The following is a 22,291-nucleotide window of genomic DNA, read 5'->3' as shown; positions in this document are numbered from 1 at the left end:
TGGTTGGGAGTCTGCCTGCCGCTGCAGGGGACACGGGTTCGTGCCCCGGTCTGGGAAGATCTCACATGCCGCAGAGCAGCTGGGCCCGGGAGCTATGGCCGCAGAGCCTGCGCGTCCGGAGCCTGTGCTCCGCAACGGGAGAGGCCACAACAGTGAGGGGTCCGCGTACCGCAAAAATAAATAAATAAATAAATAAAATAAAAATAAAAAAAGGAGGGGAAACTAGCAATGAAATGAAACGGCCTAGGTGGTGTCTATGAAGGAGAAGGAACTGGGGGGGTGGTAATGACAGTAGAAGGAAAATGTTTTCTTTTCCTCAGTTACTTATTTTTCTTCCCTAGGAATGTGAAGAATGTTAACTCTGACTAGGAAAGTCACTAAGTCAGAAAAGGAAACTTTCAACATATAATTAAAGCAAGAAAGCTCCAGATTAATTTTGGAGTTAGAAAAAGACCCTTGGTTAATCTGCTTTGGAGATCACATTTTATCCAAGCCTCTTTGTTGTTTTCATAAAATCCATATGTACTTTATAGGAAACTTAATCCATATGTTTTGGCTTCATTTCCACTCAGTACATTAAGATGTTGTTTTAAAAGAAGTGTTCGCGGGCCAAAAAAATTATCAAGGTCTTTCTTCCCTTGCAAACCAGAAAATTGCATTTCCCAGGTGGAAAGGGTACTGTGAAATTCCCAAGGATTTTCACATTGGAGTTGTGCCTCAGAATGTGTGAGTTCTGCATATGTTTTGTTCTTAAAGTATACAGTTGTCCCTAGGTATCTGGGGGGGATTGGTTCCGGGACCCCCTGCGGATACCAAAATCCACGGATGCTCAAGTCCTTTATATAAAATGGGAGAGTATTTACATATAACCTATGCACATTCTCCCATATACTTTGTCATCTCTAGATTACTTATAATACCTGATACAACGTAAATGCTATGTAAGTAGTTGCCAGCGTGCAGCAAATGCAAGTTCTGCTTTTTGGAACTTTCTGGAGCCTTTTTTTCCAAATATTTTCGATCTGCTGTTGATTACATCCGCTAATGGGGAACCCACGGAGGACAGACTGTACTTGTTATGGATTAATTCAGTACATCTGTCATGAGTGCCTGCTCTGAATCAGACATGGCGTGAGATTTGGGAGAAGTGAAGACAGTCCTTTAGGGAAAAGAAGAAACGGTGGAGAGTAAGCACTCTCAGACAGATAGAGAGAAAGCTGCCGAGACTTCCGAGGAGAGTTTATGTCCAACTGTGGGGAATCTGGAAAGTTTCCTGAAGAGGTGATTTGAGTAGGTTTTAGAATGGAGTTTGAACAGGTGGAGGTGTTTTTAAGGGGACACTTCAGGTGTGGGGCATCATGTCATCAGAGAAACAGAGCAGGTGTGTGTTCTGGGAACATGAGGCTCCTGTTGGCACAGGGGCGAGTGGTACGAGATGAGATTGGAAGGAGATCTGGGCCAGGTGTGGGGAGTTTCAGACCGCCACCTTAGGGCTTTGGATCTAATTTTAGAGGTATCAGGGCCTCTCGTAGTTTTTAAGATTAAGCCTCTCGTGCTTAATCTGGCAGCAGGGTTGGCAGTAGAAAGTAGAGGAATAAAAGACCAGGTGAGAGGTCCCATGGCATGGTCGTGAGAATGGTGAGTTACAGGTGGAGGGCATCAGTTTGTGAGGCGGGATAGACACAATCCAGGCACTGGATTTGTATCTCAGAAGAAGGTGTTATAAATGATGCTGAATATTCCATCCTGGGAGAATATTGGTGTTATTAATGGAAGGAGGGAAAAAATGGGTTTGGGGCAGAAGATGAGTTCCGTTGATAACATGCAGCATTTTAGTTGTTGTCTGGCTATCCAGCAAGATAAGCCCAGCAGACAGTTGGAGATATGGGGCTCAACCTGGGGAGAGAATTTAGTGGGAGCGAGTGTACCATATGGCATAAAGACATGAGATAGACGTGAGAAAGAATGCCTTGGTGCGTCTGTTATATACGGTGTTTATCTCATATGACCTGTGTGTGTGTGTGTAATGCCCATTGCGTATATATATGTAATGGTATCCTTATATGTGTACAGAATTCATATTACATATCTTATCCCTTTATGCATATGAGAAAAACCGAAGGGTAAAAGATCCCGTGCTCACGGCCACACAGCTAGTGAGTGGCGATGCCTGGGTTTACACTAAGGATTGTTCGACCCCAAAGCCTTTGCTTTTCATTACTCAGGGAAGAGAAGAACAATGTCTTGGAGAAATAATGAGATTTTACTCTTAGTGACAAAAGAGGAGCCAGAAGAAGCCCAGATGAGTTCAGTGTCAGGGTGGTCAAGGGGTGTTGTCAGTGATGCCAGTTGCTGTTAGGAGATGGACAAGTATGAAGACTGGTGGAAGGCGTGTTCTCTCCAAGAGTGAGATGGTCTGTTGAGAGCAACTTGTAAGGCCTTAAACGTGTGAGTGTTCAGGAATGGATGATAAGAAGTCTGGACCTACTTCCAGTTTTTCCCATGTGACAGAAGAACAGATGGGAGGAAGAGTCAGAGCAGACGTGACAGGGAAAGGAAGGATGATGGAGGACCCGTACACCTGCCTTGTCCACGGCTTGCTCATTATTCTCATATTCTGATCACCTGTTAGCTGACAGCTGGGGTGGGGGGCCGTCTTCAGAGGAACTTCGTTAAACAGACGTGTAAAGAACCCTGTCGAGTTACAGGATCTGTTTAAATTGAGCCTCTTCTGCTATTTTATACATTCTTAATGTCATAAAAGAAATATATATTTATAATGTGACTCAGCCTTTTCTCTGCCCTGTCCCTCAGGGCCCTTGAAGATTCAGAAGAGGCTCTGAGAATCATCAAAACAAACAAACAAACAAACAAAAACGTATCAGGGTGGTTCTCTTTTCATATCTGCCTTGTTTTATGTTAATGTTTAAACTGGCAATTTATATAAAGTAGGGTACATAATGTCACTCTCAACCAAATCACTTTACAAAATACATACCATAATATAGTTATAATCCAGGTTATATTTATCTTGTTAAGGATTTTCATTGGATTTTCAGTGTGATGGGTTGCTCTCATGGTCACTGATTCTCTGAGGGTCAGTAGGTTATGAAGTTGTTGTTGTTTTTTTTTTTTCTAGTATTAGCCTTTATGTAGTACAGTTTCTGTGGACCACAAGGTGCTAAGAGTTTGTTTACAATAAAACTTTTCCGGGCTTCCCTGGTGGCGCAGTGGTTGAGAGTCCGCCTGCCGATGCAGGGGACACGAGTTCGTGCCCCGGTTGGGAAGATCCCACATGCCGCGGAGCGACTGGGCCCGTGAGCCATGGCCGCTGAGCCTGCACGTCCAGAGCCTGTGCTCCGCAACAGGAGAGGCCACAACAGTGAGAGGCCTGCGTACCACAAAAAAAGAAACCAAACAAACAAACAAACAAAACTTTTCCTTGTTGAGGATTCCTATAAGTTTGCTAAAAGAAGCATGTTCACCTTTGAAGCGAGCTCTGTGTCAGTCTGTCTCGTTTCTCCTGGTGAGAAAACGGAGGCCGTTCGGGATGGTCACGCTTTGTTGGAAAAGGCTGACCACGTTCTTGTTCACGAGTTTCTTCAGTGGATTGTGCTCTATCCATCTTTGTCACATAGGTTGCAGAGTTCTTGAATAGGCTGTGTCCTCCAGTCATAGAGGAACCTAGAAACAGTAAAGGTGAGAAGGACATATACATTTCCCCTCAGATGTGCAGTGTAATCCCCAGAATATTAAATTACATGCACATGGGCAAGGGTATCCAGTGGTGCAGTGCATCACTTTTGTTAACCTTGGGACTGACTTTCTGACCTGCATCCTCCTGTCTTTGCCAAAAGTTAGAAGAATGTGTCTCTGCTCCCAGGTTCATGGTGGGATGGATTCCCTGTTCAGGCCCCACCTGCAGTCCACATGTGGTCTGTTTCTGGGTACAGGGCACCCCGTTCCTCCATTCCTGAAGCTTCAGGAACCACACCCAACCTGGCTGTCTCCTGCGGGTTGATCTCTGCCATCCTTTAACGCCAGCGAGGCCCAAGTGAGTAGCACGCAAACCGTTTTTCACTGAGCGCGAGGAACCTTCCAGTCTTAGGGCATGCTTGTCATTTAATGGGGAAAAGAATTCTTTTTAAAAAAGATTCCAGCGTGAACTGCATCTTGATTGAGCTTTGCTGGCCCTGGGTTGCTAGGCAGCAGCAGTTTTCATGCGGCAGGAAAAGAAATGTCTTAAGCACCAGCAACAACAATAAAACTGCAAAGTTTCTAAAAGTTGGTGTCAGCCTGGGTCACGACCACTCAGCCTAGAGGTCAAATCCTGCAGCAAGAACATCTGACAAATTTTCAAAGGTTTTTTTTTTTTTCTTTTCCCCTTGCAATTTTCATAAATGTCCTCCTTGGCACAGCCATGAAAATGTTACATTTTTGTTTTCTCTTCTCAGCAGGGCTGTGCGTTTTCTGGTGTGTTTAGAAAGAAGCTTGAAAAGCACAGAAAACTTTGTCTTTCTCCTTCCTTTAAGGAGAGTTGGAAAATAATAATGACCTTGTCTTCTGCCCTTTTCGTTTAGCTCCGGCGTGGGATGTCTCTGCTGTGTGCTGTGCTGTAGCTCTGGAGATGGTAGATAATATTCTACCATGGGACCAGAGTGGTTTGATGCAAGCAAATTCTGTAACATTTTCATGTCCAGTAGAGACAAGGCACTGGGACTGTCTCAGGAAGATCGAAGAGCTACGGTGTAGAAAGCGGGGCGGGGAGGTTTATTCTCTGTTGTCTGAGAAAGCATACTCGGTCCAAGTGAGCAGAACTTGCTGGGAGGTGAGTTTTTGATTCAGCAGAAGGCAGAACTCCATAATATTTGTAATAATGAGACTGTGTTCATAGTAGAGATGGGTCTGAGGAGTTGGAGGAAAGCTGGCAGATGGCTGAGGTCTGGCCCGCTCTGAAAGCCTCGGCCAGAGACCTTGGAGACGCAGAGCTGCAAAGACAGGTCCTCCGAGCTTGTCTCAGCGCTTGGCACTTGACACTGAATCAGTGTTGGTACAATTCAGAATGGTGAGGAGGAATCAATTTTATGTTGTTTATATTCCCAGCAATACCCAGAGTCCTTGGAAGGGAAAATAAGGATGTAAGCGTGAGGGGTGGGCGTGGTGTGGTGTGTGTGGGTGGGCCCTAGAGAAGCAATCTTGACTTTCCTTAGAGGACAGCAGAGTGTGGGGTGCTTATGGGCTTGGTTTTTGCATGGACAAAGTGCCCCACCCCTTTTTGCTTTTTTTTTTTTTTGCGGTACGCGGGCCTCTCACTGTTGTGGCCTCTCCCGTTGCGGAGCACAGCTCTGGACGCGCAGGCTCAGCGGCCATGGCTCACGGGCCCAGCCGCTCCGCGGCATGTGGGATCTTCCCGGACCAGGGCACGAACCCGTGTCCCCTGCATTGGCAGGCGGACTCTCAACCACTGCACCTCCAGGGAAGCCCCAAAGCGCCCCCTTTTAACTTGTCTTTGTAAAATAAAGAAACCGGCTTTCAGAGCTGTCTCTTCCATATCTCTCAAGACAAAGTTGAGAACAGTAATCATTTCAGTAGCCAGCAGAGGGATGATTATGTGCTGGTACCTAGGCTCCGCTCCTCATATGACATTTTATTGAAATAATCTGCAGACAGTATCACAGAATGTAGCAGAGCCAGCTCGAAAGTAGAATTCCTTGGGTTGGAATCTCAGCTCCACCAAGGTGTGTGACTTTGGTGACGCGGGCCCCCCACTTAACCTCATCACGAGATTCCTCATCTGTGAAAGAGGAAAAGCTAAAGTACCCATCCAGCAGAGACCTGTGGCGAGGATGAGGTGAGCTGTTTTACAGACGAGGAAAACGAGGCTCGGTGAATTGCTTAAGTGGCCAGGCTGGGGTTTGAACTCCGTCTGTCTGCCTCCAAAGCCTACTCCTGACATCTACACTGTAGCTGTCCGATAATGTGTGTGTAAATATGCACATTTCATATCAAACAACTGTAATGACTTATTTGTGTTTTTCAAAAGACTTTGTATTTTTTAGACCAGTTTTAGATTTATAACAGAATTGAGAGGAAGGTACAAAGATTTCCAGTACCACCCCCATCGCCCCCGTGCGTGCAGAGCCTCCTCCATGTGTTACAGCCGAGGGACCCACCCTGGCACGTCATCATCACCAGAGTTTACTTAGGGTTCGCTCTTGGTGTTGTACCTCCTTGGGTTAGGCCAAATGCGTTATGACACGTATTCATCACGATCATCAGCGTGTTTTCGGGGTTCTGAGAATACTGTGCTCAGTCTGTTCATCTCCTCCCACCCATGCCCTCCCCACCCGCCAGCCTGGCCATCACTGATCTTTTTACTGTCTTTACAGTGTTGCCTTTTCCAGCTGTCATATAGTTGGACTCATACAGTGTGAGCCTTTTCAGATTGGCTTCTTTTACTGAGTACTATGCATCTAAGGTTCCCCCACGTCTTTTCATGGCTTGGTAGCTCATTTCTTTTTCTTTTTTTTTTTTTTTACATCTTAATTGGAGTATAATTGCTTTACAATGGTGTGTTAGTTTCTGCTTTATAACAAAGTGAATCAGCTATACATATACATATGTCCCCATATGTCTTCCCTCTTGCGTCTCCCTCCCTCCCACCCTCCCTATCCCACCCCTCTAGGTGGACACAAAGTACCGAGCTGATCTCCCTGTGCTATGCAGCTGCTTCCCACTAGCTATCTACCTTACGTTTGGTAGTGTATATATGTCCATGGTAGCTCATTTCTTTTCAGCGCTGACTTGTTTGTATTTTGAGAGAACCAGGATGACTGTTACGTAAATGACTGTTACACCCAGTGGGTGAGGACGGGAAAGCAAACTCCTCTCACCTGGCCTTCTTCCCGCCGCTCAGGTGGCTTCCCTGTGACATACAGCCCACTTCTGAGATGCGTTCTTTCTAGGCTCGGCAGGCAGGGTCAAGGTCTCTCAGCCTCACCATTGATGCAAGCCCTAGCTAAGCCCTGGTGATCCTCCTCATCTTCATCACCATCAGCATCATTAATATAGGATGACAGTCTGCCTGATACTTATCAAGTGCTCACACTGTATTCTACATCATGATCTCGTCTAGTACCTGCTCAACGACTCTCTGTGTCTGACGTCTCAGGTAGACGTTATCATCCTTATTTTACAATTTGGGAAATGGGGCTTAGGGTGAAATTCGCCCACGGTCACACAGCTGGGAAATGGCGACGCTGGGATTGGAACCCAGGACTGTCTGGCTCAGGGGTTGGAGCTGTCAAGCCTTCCACTCTACTGCTGCTCCTTCCATTCTAAATGGCTTTCAGTGGAAGGCTTTGTGTTCGGGGTCACTGTCTAATGGGCAGGGCTGCAATATTCTGATGCTCAGGAACAGCAGATCTGGAATATATGTAGATTGAACTACATCACTAAAAACAATATTTTGATGTCTCACATATATTTTCAGATATCTAAAATTACACCAAATAGTATAAGTGGGAAAACATAAATATAGAATATCAGTTCAATAATATGTAAAGAACTGATTTTTCAAAACTATAAACCAGAGTATTGAGAATAAGCTACACGTTTTTAGCAAAACCTTTAGAATTAAAAATGATAAGTTTGTATTATATAGTATGTGTATTGTTGAAGCCTATACCATGGTAATAGAGCCATTTGCATCAGACTAGGATACTTGCAGAGAAAAGGTTTTTTTTCTCCTTCTTTCTCCTGGAAAGATCTGCTGCTTTGTAGACAGGGCTGGGAAAAGGGTATTTTTCTAGACTGTGCCCCCTCATCTGTAGTGTCCTGTAAGTCATTTAGTACAGATATGTCCTAGCGGACAGCCCAGCCCCGGGCTGCTTGCTGTGGAGGTAGACCCCTCCAGCACGTTTGTGTGACTTGGTGCCGCTCTGCTGATGTAGGCCAGCTGGATGCAGAAGAGCAGACACGCTGGAATCTGGGCTGAGTGAGATTCTGTCTTCTAGAGATTTGGAGTTGGGATGTGGGGAAACGCAGCCCATTACTGTGAGGTGGCTTTTGGGCTTGGGGCTGAAGAACCCCTGGGATGGGTCCAGTACCAAGTGGAGGAAGGCAGTGCTCTGGGAAGGATCGGGAAGCTGATCACAAGACGGATGCAGAGGCGAGAAGTGGAGACTTGTTGGTTGACTCTTGATGGCCTCAAGCTCCTAATTCAGGCAAGTGTTGAGTTCCAGCTCTTTCTGCTTTCTGCCTCTCCTTTTAATAAATCCCTGTTTAATTATGTCAGCTTGGTAACGTTTTGGTTGCAACCAAGTCGTCTTTGGGTAGTGTGAGAAAATACACAGGGCAGGGTTCCTGCCAGTTTGATAAATTCACAGATAGTTTATTCATTAGCTTTGATTTTGGCTCAGTTTATGTTTTGGTGACTTCAGGTAGCCCCTGTATGTCCTTGAGGTCAGCTGCTCCTTGCATCCAGTCCTTATGAAAACAGAGCAGGTGGGTCTGGTCGATGCAGTTTTAGGTAGAAACTGGTACTTTGAGGTCGTGCAAATCTTAACTTGTTGGTCGGTTCCCATAATTATATGATTAGACCTTCTTTAACTTTCTTCTTCAGTTTTCTCCTCTTGGACCAAGGTTGAAACCGGAAATGGCTTTCTTCTCAATTCTTATATCATTTCTTTTTTTGCCAGATAATTGTTTTCCTAATACTTGGTCTCCAGTATTGTACCCCCCACTGTGTTCTTATACATCTCCTGGCAGGATGGTCCTCTGGTCTGCTGTTCAGTCAGTCAGTTGACATTTTAAAGTCCACCCATGCATCCAACATCCTTTTCCTCTATCAAGAGCAGTACTTTTGAAGCCTTACTACATTAAGACCCACTTTGAAAATTTAAAGAAAGCTTTGGGTCCTGTTCCCAGAAAGCAGTATAGTATATATACACAAAAATATATATATACAATTTTAGGAATTTTGGGGACTCCCAGGTCAAGAACCTAGAACTATAGGGAAACCAAGAGCTGCAGGATGATCCATGAGGAGTTAGGGTCCAGAGCATTTCTTCAGGCTCGACTTTTCTTGTCTTTTGCTGGTGACTTATTTTCCACACTTCTGTTCAGGAACTGGGCGGGGGTCAGGTAAGGATTCATACATTATTTTTTTAATATCTTTATTGGAGTGTGATTGCTTTACAATGTTGTGTTAGTTTCTGCTCTATAACAAAGTGAATCAGCTATATGTATCCATATATCCCCACATCCACATCCTATCCCACCCCTCTAGGTGGTCACAGAGCACCGAGCTGCTCTCCCTGTGCTTTGCAGCAGGTTCCCACTAGCCATCCATTTGACATTTGGTCGTGTATATATGTCAGTGCTACTCTCACTTCACCCCAGAGGATGCATACTTTATTTCGTATGTTCCCCACTTGGGGCCAGCCACCAAGGAAGCCTTTCATGGAAGTATTGATTGCTTGGCTGGGCCATAGACAGTAGGAGTCCCCACTGAAAGGGCATTGTGCTTCAATAGCAAAGGGCAGCCCCTCTGTGTTATTTTGAGATGTGCTGGTGTTCAGACTTCTGCCACAGCGGGCGGAGGGTGGAAATCAGCCCGGGGGCAGATTGAAGAAGGCCCCTCCGTCCAGCTCAGGTCTTCCTGCAGCAGCCTCGTTAGCCCATTTGACTTCTTTCGCCTTTCCCTGAAGTTCAACCCGTTTTGAAGCCCCACTGCTGCCTTTAGTCCGTGATAATGGACCATGTGTTAGTATCTCAGCTCCTGCGTCTTTGGTATAGCAAACCCTGAGGTCCTGTGCAACTGGTTAAGGAATATTCAACTGCTAATGAACATTAGGCAGACGTCCTACCCAACTGCCTTTAGTATAGCAAACCCTGAGGTCCTGTGCAACTGGTTAAGGAATATTCAACTGCTAATGAACATTAGGCAGACGTCCTACCCAACTGCCTTTAGAATAGCAAACCCTGAGGTCCTGTGCAACTGGTTAAGGAATATTCAACTGCTAATGAACATTAGGCAGACGTCCTACCCAACTGCCTTTAGTATAGCAAACCCTGAGGTCCTGTGCAACTGGTTAAGGAATATTCAACTGCTAATGAACATTAGGCAGACGTCCGACCCAACTGCCTTTAGTATAGCGAACCCTGAGGTCCTGTGCAACTGGTTAAGGAATATCCAACTGCTAATGAACATTAGGCAGACGTCCTACCCAACTGCCAAATGGCTAAACGAAGGGTTGACGGTCTTAGCTCATGGACCCTGGGGCGTAATTGTCCTCTTTCTCCTAGACTTCCATTCATCCTCCGATTTCCACTGGAGCTAAAAGTCAGAGTGGGTACAGTGACTGCATGATGAAGCAGGCTGCCACTGAGGGTCCTCCAAATCGAGGTCTTCCCATTAAGTCTAGTGCCTGCCTCCTTGGGCGTGTCCAGGGTCCTCAAGACCACCCCGTGTCCTGGGATTTGCTGGAAGGACTCATGGGACTCAGCGTGTGGTTGTACTCACAGCTTAGGTTTATCACCGTGGTGTAGTGAGGACATGCCAAGGAGAAGATGATGACACAGCTGGGGTCTGGAGGAATCACTGGAATTTTCCTTATGCTCTCACCTCCTCAGAGGGGTCGCACACAGCGGACTCTTCCCCCAGCACCGAAAATGCAGCCACAAGCGTATAACGTGTCTGTTCAGGGAAGCGCCTTAGAGACTCGGTGCCTGTCGGGAGATAGTCATATCGGCCTCCTTTGCTGAGCGGGTACCGAATTCCAGACTCCCAGAAGGAAAGCCGGTTTTCCGCATCACACCAATGCATGCACATTTAGGTGGAGACGGTTGAGGCACAGTGGGCCCTCCTAAGCATTTTGGGAATGTTTTATATCCGTTTAGAGAACTGTTGATCAGCCAAGTTCCCAGACGTCAACCAGGGACCAGCTTTGCAAGCAGGGTTTTCTAAGGATGGCCTTCCTAGGCCTGCCTGTTTCCTCTTTTCTGTACACCGGGCATCTTTTACCTGCCATGGTGAGGAGCTTGAGGGGCAGCGGTGAGGGTGAGTTCCTATTTCTCCTGCAAGGATGTTCTCTGTCATTGGGATTCAGAGCCCTTCCTCTTTTGCTTTGGAAGCACCTTCCTTATTCTAGCAGGGAAGTGCCCATTGTCAGCACTGTTGAAAAGTGCGGGGTGAGTTTTGCTGAGGAGCATGGGAATCAAGAAGGATGCGGTCCGTCCAGGTTAAGTGCATTTCAAGCCATGCCGCCTTACGTCACTGGATTAATTTGGCACAGGATGAAACGTCCCTCAAAAGCCTTCCTTGTTTTAACTGTCCACTTGGTTGGTTTCTCCTTAAGGGTGACCCCAAAGGGCAGGAATCAGTTTTGTCAGCTTTGTTTCTGTTTTCACCCTTAAGCTCTGTTGAGTGCTGTCTTTGGGGCCCCACGTTCTCTCAAGGATCAAGGTGCTATCATGTCTGTCCTGCCCCCTCCCTCTTGCATCTGGTTAAAACCCACCTCCTTGTCTCAGCCTGGGCATCGTGGTATCTGGGTGACACCGACCCTCCTCAGATCCGCTCCTTCTTCTATTTAATCTAATGGAATTTTCTCCAAAAAACCTTTTTGTTACAAAATTTGAAGAAGTCCCTGCAGCCTTTAGTCCGTATTCCTTAGGTGAGCTTTCCATACAGTATTAACACCGTCTTCCTCCTCCCACGAGCTTTCTCAAGGTCATTATTTCTTTTCATGCAGATATTTGAAAAATTATTACCTAACTCGCCTTTTTTTTGGGGGGGGCGGATATCTTAATGATATCCATACTAAAAGTACCCCCTAATCCAGAGTGATTTAGGGGGAGGGTTGGTTTTTTACTTCAGTCCTCACCTGATCAAGTAGTGGTGAATTCTGTTGATCTTGATGCAGAAGTGTGTGTTTGTTGTTACACTAACATACAAGTATCTGGAATTTTAGCGTAGAGTAAAACCTAATCACCTAAAGCTTCCTAAAGATATGTATATACAGTACATAGCCTGGAATCTGCTTCAAAATAATCTGGGTGATGTGGATGAACTAAAATTGGTCATCAGTTAGTGACTGATGTAGGTAGGTGATGTGGACATAGGAGTTCGTTATAGTATTATTTTTACTTGTATATATATATCTGAAATGATTGATGATAAAAGTTAAATGATCTGATATTTGGTGCTGGCATCATTTCTTTTACACAGTTCATTATTTGTTCAACAAACATTTTAAAAGCTGCTCCTTGCCTTGTAGTATATGGACAGGGACAAAAGATTAAAAAAAAAAAAAAAAAAAGGTCTTGCTTTCCAGAAGTCCAGCATTTAGCGAGAAAGACAACAGTGCAACTAATTCTGATACAGCCGAAGTCTGGTTCCCTGGCCTCGAGATAATGTGTTTGAGTTTGGACCTCTGAGAAGCTAGTCGCTTTCTTTGTCCAAAGCCAGGTTAAGACCATTTCTACACTGGAAAGACTTCATGTACTAGGCATCCCTTGGTGAATCACCTTAGTTGTTTCTTCAGAACATGTTTACCCCTTCCATTCGCAGCAGTGAGCAAGGCCTGCAGGGGATAGAGTGGGTGTAATTATGAAATGCAAGGTTCCTTTTCCTTAGCAGACTAGAATGTTCGGAAGAGGCTTGGCTCTAAGGGCTTCCTGAGCCCTGGTGCCCCAGACTGGCTAGCTCTAGTTCAGACCAGGAGTCAACCAGCTAATGCCAAGAGGGTAGGAAGCATGGGTTTGTCTGCAGTTTACAGATTCAGGCAAGAAACTGAAGCTTGGGGAGTTGATATTAACCAACCCAAGGTCACACAGCTTGCTTTATTCATTTACAGCCTGCCTCGTGCCAAAAAGGATTTCAGGCCATGAAGCCACACAGTTAGAAAATTCCTTGTGGTCCCTCTAACCATCCCAAGAAAAACAAGGCCGTATTTTTTTTTTCTTTTTGAGCTTAAATGATGCATAGTGTTTCAGTCAATATTACTGCATGGATAGCTCCAAATTTAAATTGCACAAAAGTGCTTATGTATGTCTCTGTTGGAATGTGTGGGAGTCATAAAGGAAATCTCTGTATTTGATTTCATAAAGTCATGAGCGTTCTATAGTCACTTGAGCCACACATGCCAGCGCCTGGTTGTGTGCATGAGAAAGTTCTTATTCATCACTGCACAGCTGGTGTGTTGTTTGTCATCATTATTCCTTATTCTTAATTACCAAAAGTGCACATGGGCTACAGACTGGAGATGGTGCCAAACCAGACCTCTAAAGTGGTTGAATTAATAGGTTTGGAGGAAGATTTATAATCCTTTGTAAATGATAGTAATTCTGTGTTATGTTCATAGAAAGAAACAGTGCACATCAGAAACTCACTCAAAATCTGGATCGTAATCTCAAGTATATTATTATTCTCTATATCTACCTCCTGTTCCCTTTTGTTTGTTGCTGGATCAACTTTGCTCTTTTTGTGTGTATTGAAAATGGAATTTATTTATAGGCTGTGCTTTTTATTTTTTTTGCGGTACGTGGGCCTCTCACTGTTGTGGCCTCTCCCCTTGCGGAGCACAGGCTCCGGACGCATAGGCTCAGCGGCCATGGCTCACGGGCCCAGCTGCTCCGCGGCACGTGGGATCTTCCCGGACCGGGGCACGAACCCGTGTCCCCTGCATCGGCAGGCGGACTCTCAACCACTGCGCCACCAGGGAAGCCCTTTTTTTTTTAAGGTAATTTTTTCCCTCCCTACATCAGCAGTAAGTAAAAGTGGAGACATTCTTTCTCCAGGGAAGGCTTCAAACGCTTGGTTTCTCTGGAATGTCATTTCTCTTTAGGTGGAAATGAGGGAAATGACCACTAAGAGGATTAGTCATCATTTTCAAAATTTAATGAAGGAATTAAGTCATTTGTGATTAATGTGCTAATAAGCTCAGAGTCTGCTGTACTTATGGATAGACTGATGTAGAAGGGTCCTTGGAGTGATAATTGTTTCATGTGTATAATCATTTTATTCCATGGTTCCTGCAGGATTGTTTCCTACAATGCCCAGGGCCACAAACACATCCACAGTTGAACTTTTTTGGAAGTCTGCTGTGGCTTTAGCCCAATTCCACGTAACTTAAAATTCTTTTGATTTTATTATTCAGATGAAACCAACTTATTGTAAATTGTTTATAGTTCTCCATTCTTGGCAGCTTTCCTGTTCATTACTCTAGGTGAGCGATTCTGAACCAGTTTTTATGCTTTGTACCCCTTTGAATTTGAGAATTTGAAAGGTAACAATCCCACTTTCTGAAAAAATCCAAATGCATATATGCCATTTGCATATGACTTTAGGGCATATACTAACACTGAAGAGACCTCAGTTAAGGAACCCCTGCTCTAGGTGAAATTAACTTGGGTGATATTGAAATAATGTAATAAAAACATGTGGCCCATTAATACAATGTGCAGAGTGGGGGAAGTGAAGTTTATCAAGTTATAGGTTTCCACATGTGATGGTTTATTACTTTTTACTTATGGTTTATTACTTTTTACTTATTTACTTTTTACTGGTAAATACTTATATATTTACCAGTATTATTTATCGTCCATTTATTATCTCAGACACATGCTTTCTGATGGCATAAAGGTAAAGACAGATCTTTAAGAATAAAGACAGATCTCAAAATGTTGCAATATAAACCAAAAATAGGTTTAAAAAAGGAGAAAACCCTTTGGTATCAGCCAAATGGAGGAAAAGGCCTAGAGACCACCAAATGGAGTTTTCCAAAAATTGGGCTGGGCCATCTCTGTTTTACTCCTAACTTGACCTTCCACAGACACGGTATGGGGCAGCTGCACATGCAATCCTCAGACACGTCCTTGTGGAGGGAGGTGGAGGGAGACGGTCTGGGCAGCTTCGGGTAAAGATGTGCAATTTCCACAGAGGTTGAAGCTCCTCCTGGCCACCCAGCAGTTCTACTAGAGTAAGTGGGGCGTGACAGATCACACTCTGTCTCCGAGACACTCCAGGGTCAGTGATCTTCAGCAGTAAACAGAAAGTCAGAAAGAAGACGAAAAGAGCTTCTGCAAGAGAGGAAGACAGGGAACATGAATGCTGAGAGTAGGAGAGGAGTGCCATTTGCCACCTTGAAAACTTTCAGCATGAGCAGCTAGAAGTCATCCTCTCTTTTGTGGTCCATCTTCTGCTGGGAGATCGATGAGGAAGTGTTTGATAACCTGGCCACCTAAGACTGATGCTCCTGGTGGGGGCTGAAGGGCCAGGCTCTCTGCAGGAATCATGTGTAGCCCAGGCAGGGGGAGTGAACACAGATACGGGCATTTTGGCAAAACCGCAGAGATGAGGTCAGAGACTATACTGCATACAGGCCCTGGCTGAGTCCTTGTTCTCCCCATAACCATTGGTTAGGGATGGAATTGTATCGTCTCAAAATTCGTATGTCGAAGCACTAGCCTCCAGTGTGACTCTATTTGGACATGAGGTCTTTAAGGAGGTAATGTACATTAAAGGATGTCAAAAGGATGGGGCCCTAACCTAATAGGGCTGCTGTCCTCATAAGAAGAGGAAGACACACCCAGGATGTGCATGTGCAGAGGAAAGACCATGTGAGGACATAGTGAGAAGGAGCCACATACAAGCAAGCCAAGGAGACAGGTCTCAGGAGAAACCAGCCCTGCTGGCACCTTGATCTTGGGCTTCCAGCCTCCACAACTGTGAGAAACAGATTTCCGTTGTTCAAGCCACCTAGCTGTGGTATTCTGCTGTGGCAACCCTAGCAGATGAATCCGCTATTCTCTCAGGCTGCAGAACCCTGGGCAGGCAAAACTGTAGTGCATAGAAGAAGGAAACAGACCTCCAAAACATGGGAAGAGATTCAAGGAGACGTCACCCGGAGTGTAGTGGTGTGAATAGAAAGTGTTCACAAAGCTGCCCATTTAAAACATTAGTATAATTGAAATCAACCCAAAATATCCAGTGTGGAGTCTGTGAATATATTGCAGCAGAAGGGGAAACAATGTAAACTGTAGATGAAGAATCTATTTCGGAAGAAATACTGATCTAAGGAAGAGGAGAAGTGAACTTACTAAAATTTATCTCTCTGGGAGAACTAAATATTCAGTAAAATGGGAGTTCAGAAATAAAGTGATGAGAATTTTTTTTAAAGGCGCATGCTGAGCTAAGAAAACAGACTGATACCTCCAATGACATTTCAAAACAAATGAACAAGTTAAAAATGGAAATGAATAGAATCAAAAATTAAAGAAACAAGTGATCATCATCGATGAAACAGTCCCATTCAATGAAAGGAGACAGATGGAAGAAGTCAGAGAAAACAGGAGACACGGAGGGTGAAGATGACCCAGTGCAAGAAGGATGTGGTCCCGGGGATACAGAACCAAGTACATAGATACAAATAATTTTAATGATAAAAATAAGAGGTTTTTTTTCTGAATCAAAGTGAGACCTTAATCTGATCAAAGTATTCACTGAATTGCAGGAAACATCAATTCTGAATTTTAAGTCATTCAGAATTATTCATATAGAGACAGAGTGTGGTTTAGTTATTGGATTTTTGAGGAAAAATAAAAATTCCACTGGGAGGACACATCTGGTTGCCTCATATTTTTCTACAGCAACTTGAAAAATAATAAAGCAGTGTTTATAAGTCTTGAGTATCTCTTTTTGGCCACAACGAAAAATCGGACATTTCAGAAGGCAGAAAAAAAATGCAGACCACTTTTTCTGATCCATATCACTCTAAATCCAGAAAAAATTTAACAGTAATAATTATAGAAGCAAAAAAAAAAGTCTCTGGTCATTTGGAAATTTAAAAACTTTCATGATTTGTGGATCAAAATAGAAATTTAAAAAAATTGTCCAATACCTAGAAATATATTATGAAAACAGCACATTAAAACTTGGAGGATAGGGCAAAAATTATGTTCTGAGGGAAATTTATAACCTTAAATAACTAAGACAGAAAGAATGAAATAAGTTAAACTTCCACTCACCCACTTCCCCTAAATTTGAAGAAAATAATAAATATAAAAAATGAAATTAATTAGAAAAGAAAAATGGTGGCTTTTATAAATACCTCCTACATTTTTGAGGGATTATGGAGTATAAAATAGATAAACCATGGGCTAGGTTAGTCAAGAAAAAAAGGGTGGGAGAGATGGCTTGCATATATAAATAGAAACAAATGTGGAAATGATCACAGATGCACAGTGTATAGAGTTTTGAAACTCTGAAGGAAATTAGTGAACTAATAATGAAAGAAACGGAGACATTTTTCAAAGAGTTACCATCTATTCCCTAAGAAGCACCAGGCTTAGGTATTGTCACAGGTGAATGCATTTAAACTTGGAAGAAACAGTTAAATCTGTTGGTATTTGAACTGGTCCACAGCATAGTGAAGGAAAACTTCAGATTATTTTTGTGATGCCAGTAGGGCACTAACAAAGCCTGTCAAAGATAAAGTTGTAGATCAGTTTTACTTATGAATATTTATGCAGAGATCTTAAATAATACACTAGCAAATAACAGCAGCACTTTAAAGAGTATAATATTTCAATCTAAGTTGAGTTCATCCCTGAAATACAAGGGCAGCTCAGTGTTAGGAGATACGTTAATATAATACTGTCAAAGGAGAAAATCTTTCAGCAGATGCCTAAATCACTTGACAAAATGTACATAATTCCTAATAAAATAACAAAGTAGAAATTGTGGATACTTCCTTAAAATGATTTAAAATGTGTATTTTAACCCTTAAGATAGTATTTTTGTTTAATTATTGAAATGCTTTAGATGTTGAAGTTCTGACTTCATTCATTGTTACTGATTAACTATTGTCCTAGGATTACTAAACCAGAAAAGAGGGGGGAAAAAGGGGGTGGTGTGAAAACTGGAAGGGGAAAATGTTGCATTATTTACAGATTGGATTGTGTACATGGATAACCCAAGAGAACAGATTGAAGCACTCTTAGGTATACTAAAATGATTCATCGCGATGAAGGACTAAAAGTAATTATCCAAATCGATAGCTTCCTTATATACAAGAATCAGAAAATACAGTGGGAGAATAGGCCGAATTATTGGTGTCATTTGAAAAGATACATTACCCAAGTGTAAGCCTAAATCAATAAAAGATAAATCCCCCAAGTGTAAGCCTAAATCAAGAGGTGATAGAACACCTACTTGATGAAAATTGTAAAGTTCCACTAAGAAACGTGAGAGGAAATAAGTTGACTTATATGTGGCTGATGAGAGTGTGAGTTCGTTCAGCCTTTCTGAGATGGTTTGGCAGCATCCAGCAAAGATTAAGATGCACTCCTGCTGTGAAGGTAACCTCTCTGCTACAAAATACTCTACAGGAACTTCCCTGGCGGTCCAGGGGTTAAGACTCCGCACTTCTACTACAGGGGGCGTGGGTTTGATCCCTGGTCGGGGAATTAGGATCCCGCATGCTGTGTGGTGCAGCCAACAAAACAAAGCACACACACACACACATTTTTTAAAAAATACAGATATTCTCAAAATTTTGCAAAAATGTAGAACATGTTCACTGCCACGTGTATCTCTCAGTAAAAAAATAGAAACAGATAGCCTTCAATGGTGGGGAAGGTTAAATAAATTATGTGATGACCATAAGAAGAAACATATGGTAGCCCATTCAAAGAACGAGGTAGATTTGTAAATACTGATACTGGTTGTGGTGGACACTCTAAGGTGACTCAGTCATCCAGGCCCTTGAGCACTGGTGGGACCTGCTTGATTCTAACCAGTAGGACCCAAGGTGATGGGATTCTTTCCCAAGATTGTTTGGTTATGTAAGACTCCATTGGAGCAGACTGGGGAGAGATCCCCCCGCTGGCCTGAAAGAAGCAAATAGCCATGCTGTGAACTACTTTCGGAGAGGGCCACATGGCAGGAAACTGCAGGTGACCTCCAGCCCATTGTCAGCAAGAAGTCAGGACTTCAGTCCTCCAACTGCAAGGAAGTGAATTCTGCCAGTGACCCAAATGAGCTTGGAAGCAGATTCATCCCTAGTGGAGCCTCTCTAATGCAGGCTCGTGGACACCTTGATAACAGCCTTGTGAGCTGAGGACTTGAGCAGAGGCCCCAGTTAAGATGTGTCTGGGCTCTTGACACCTGGAAACTTTGAGATAATTGATAGCTTTGTTATACATAACAAGAATTAGAAAACACAATAATAGTAAATATATTGTTTTCAGCCTGTGAGTTTGTGGTCATTTGTTACACAGCAATAGTAAATGAATACACTGAAATTGAATGATCTCCAAGACACTGGCATCCTTTCTCACTGTGAATTAAATTAAAAAATCACTTGCTATTTACTGATCCAGTTTCCCTTTCATACCCTCATGCACTGCACTCCAGTCATCCTGGCCTCTTTGGTATTCTGGAATATGCAAGGTACACTTCTACCCTAGGGCCTTTGCATTTGTTCATTTATTTCCAATGTCTAGAATGTTGCATGTCACATAGCAGGCATTCAGTTAATATTTGAATGGATAATTCAAAATTGGCTATCTGGTGGTTAAGACTCCATACTTCCAATGCAGGAGACGTGAGTTCGATCCCTGGTTGGGGAACTAAGGTACCACACGCCACATGGCATGGCTAAAAATATTAAAAAATAATTGAAGTGATGCGCTGTATCTCTGTGGTGGTCCTTTGTGTGTTAAAATACATAAATAGAAATTATACATGCATGCAGGCATATGCATAGGTAACTTTTAAAGTTTTCTTAGCAAAAAAATCTAAAAAAAATAGAAAAACGACTGACACAACGATTACCTTGGTGGGGAGGAGGGGACTTAGTATATTTCCAGTATTCTTTGTGTGTCAGTATCATCATCAACAGTGTTAACAGGGTGGGGAGATTATGGCTTATTTGTAGTTTTCCTTTTAGACTTAAAAAATAATAAGCCATCTACCAGACACTTAAATTTATATTACAAAATAAACACACTAGTTCTGTATCTCAATGTAAAAATATCTGTCAGTTTGACTGATCTATTGGATAAAACTGGAAATTGCTGGAGAGATCAGGTTTCAGTTCGAAGAAACTTTAAAAATGCATCTGAATCTTTTTTGAGTTCCTTCCATTCTTCCATGTCCTTCCTTTGTAATAAATGAAGCCCCTGTGTGGCCATCTTGTCCTCAGATGACAAAGACTTGAAGCAGTCCTGGGAGAAATAGTGGTATTTCTGATCTATTTAACACGTTATATTTATTGTGAAGTGATTATATCTTGAAGTTACTTTGGGATGGTTATATTGCTCATATCATAGCTGGTTCTGCACATGATACCACATGAAAAAGGAAATAAATGTGTCTCTTGGTGGCCTGTCAAAGAGGGCCACAAATTCTTTCTCACTTCTCCCATCGAGACTGGAGAATCAGTGTCTCCTTCTCTTAAATCTTGATGGACCCTGAGATTGCTTTGGTCATTAGACTACGGCAGAAGTGACTCAGAGCTGTGGCTTGAAGAGACTGACCCCTTCCTTGCTCTTGGATACTGCTTCTGGGGGAAGCCAGCCGCCATGGAGGAAGTCCAGCCATCCTGAGAATGGCAAGCCGTGAGGAGGCCCTGGCTCACCATGGGCAGAGGCTGCGTAGCAGAGAGGGACAGATGCCCAGCCAGCCCCAGCTGCTCCAACCTGCCCATCCCAGGCATCATCCCAGACTCCAGTGGACCAAACTGAGGAACCCCACTGACAACCAAAACTGAGGTTTCAGACTTAGGGCCTATTCATGTCCCAGCCATGTCCAGCCATTAGCCAGACCCCATGAGGCTGATCGGGCCTGCTGGGCCATGTCCAGATTCCTGGGCCTGAGCATGAGGAGTGTAATTCAACAGAGGTGGTTGGAAACCATTCAGCTCTGGAGAGGTCTGTTTTGTGGTGTTATGTGGTATCCCACTATTTTGGTGAAAATAAATTTTGGTTTAATGAGTCCCTTTCCCTGTTGCCTTCCAGAGGAGTGTGCTTTTAGGTGAAAAAGGGAATATTAAATTTTTTTTTATTAATTTTTACTGCAGTATAGTTGCTTTACAGTGTTGTGTTAGATTCTGCTGTACAGCAAAGAGAATCAGTTATACGTATACATATATCCCCTCTTTTTTAGATTTCCTTCCCATTTAGGTCACCACAGAACACTGAGTAGAGTTCCTTGTGCTATATAGCAGGTTCTCATTAGTTATCTATTTTATACATATTAGTGTGTATATGTCGGTCCCACTCTCCCAATTCATCCCATCCCCCATCCCCCTTCCCCCTTGGTATTCATAAGTTTGTTCTCTACATCTGTGTCTCTCTTTCTGCTTTGCAAGAAAGTTCATCTGTACCATTTTTTTTAGATTCCACATACAAGCAATATTATATGATATTGGTTTTTCTCTTTCTGACTTACTTCACTATGCACGACAGTCGCTAGTTCTATCCATGCCTCTGCAAATGGCACTATTTCGTTCCTCCTTATGGCTGAGTAATATTCCATTGTATACATGTACCGCATCTTCTTTATCCATTCGTCTGTCGATGGGCATTTAGGTTGCTTCCATGACCAGGCTATTGTAAATAGTGCTGCAATAAACACTGGGATGCATGTGTCCTTTTTTTCTTTTTAACATCTTTATTGGAGTATAATTGCTTTACAATGGTGTTAGTTTCTGCTTTATAACAAAGTGAATCAGCTATATGTATACATATATCCCCATATCCCCTCCCTCTTGCGTCTCCCTCACACCCTCCCTATCCCACCCCTCTAGGTGGACACAAAGCACCGAGCTGATCTCCCTGTGCTATGTGGCTGCTTCCCACTAGCTATCTGTTTTACATCTGGTAGTGTATATATGTCCATGCCACTCTCTGACTTCATCCCAGCTTACCCGTCCCCCTCCCCGTGTCCTGAAGTCCATTCTCTGCGTCTGCGTCTTTATTCCTGTCCTGCCCCTAGGTTCTTCAGAACCATTTTTTTTTTAGATTCTATATATATGTGTTAGCATATGGTATTTGTTTTTCTCTTTGTTGCTTTCTTCACTCTGTATGACAGACTCTAGGTCCATCCACCTCACTACAAATAACTCAATTTCGTTTCTTTTTATGGCTGAGTAGTATTCCATTGTATATATGTGCCACATCTTCTTTATCCATTCATCTGTCGATGGACAGTTAGGTTGCTTCCATGTCCTGGCTATTGTAAATAGAGCTGCAATGAACATTGTGGTATGTGACTCTTTTTGAATTA

The 22,291-nt window shown here is 43.3% G+C and overlaps 1 protein-coding gene across 2 annotated transcripts in view; it reads left to right on the top strand.

Annotated features, from left to right (window-relative positions):
- The window catches only part of ARHGAP10 (Rho GTPase activating protein 10), a 337,729-nt gene that overhangs the window by 238,638 nt on the left and 76,800 nt on the right, over positions 1 to 22,291 (top strand). The gene's annotated exons all lie outside the window — the stretch shown is intronic.

This window comes from Mesoplodon mirus (genome assembly GCF_964341445.2).
Source record: "Mesoplodon mirus genome assembly, chromosome: 2".
Lineage (NCBI taxonomy): Eukaryota > Metazoa > Chordata > Mammalia > Artiodactyla > Ziphiidae > Mesoplodon > Mesoplodon mirus.
The sequence above is the reverse complement of the archived record's forward strand: the minus strand, read 5'-3'. Positions and strand labels throughout refer to the sequence as shown.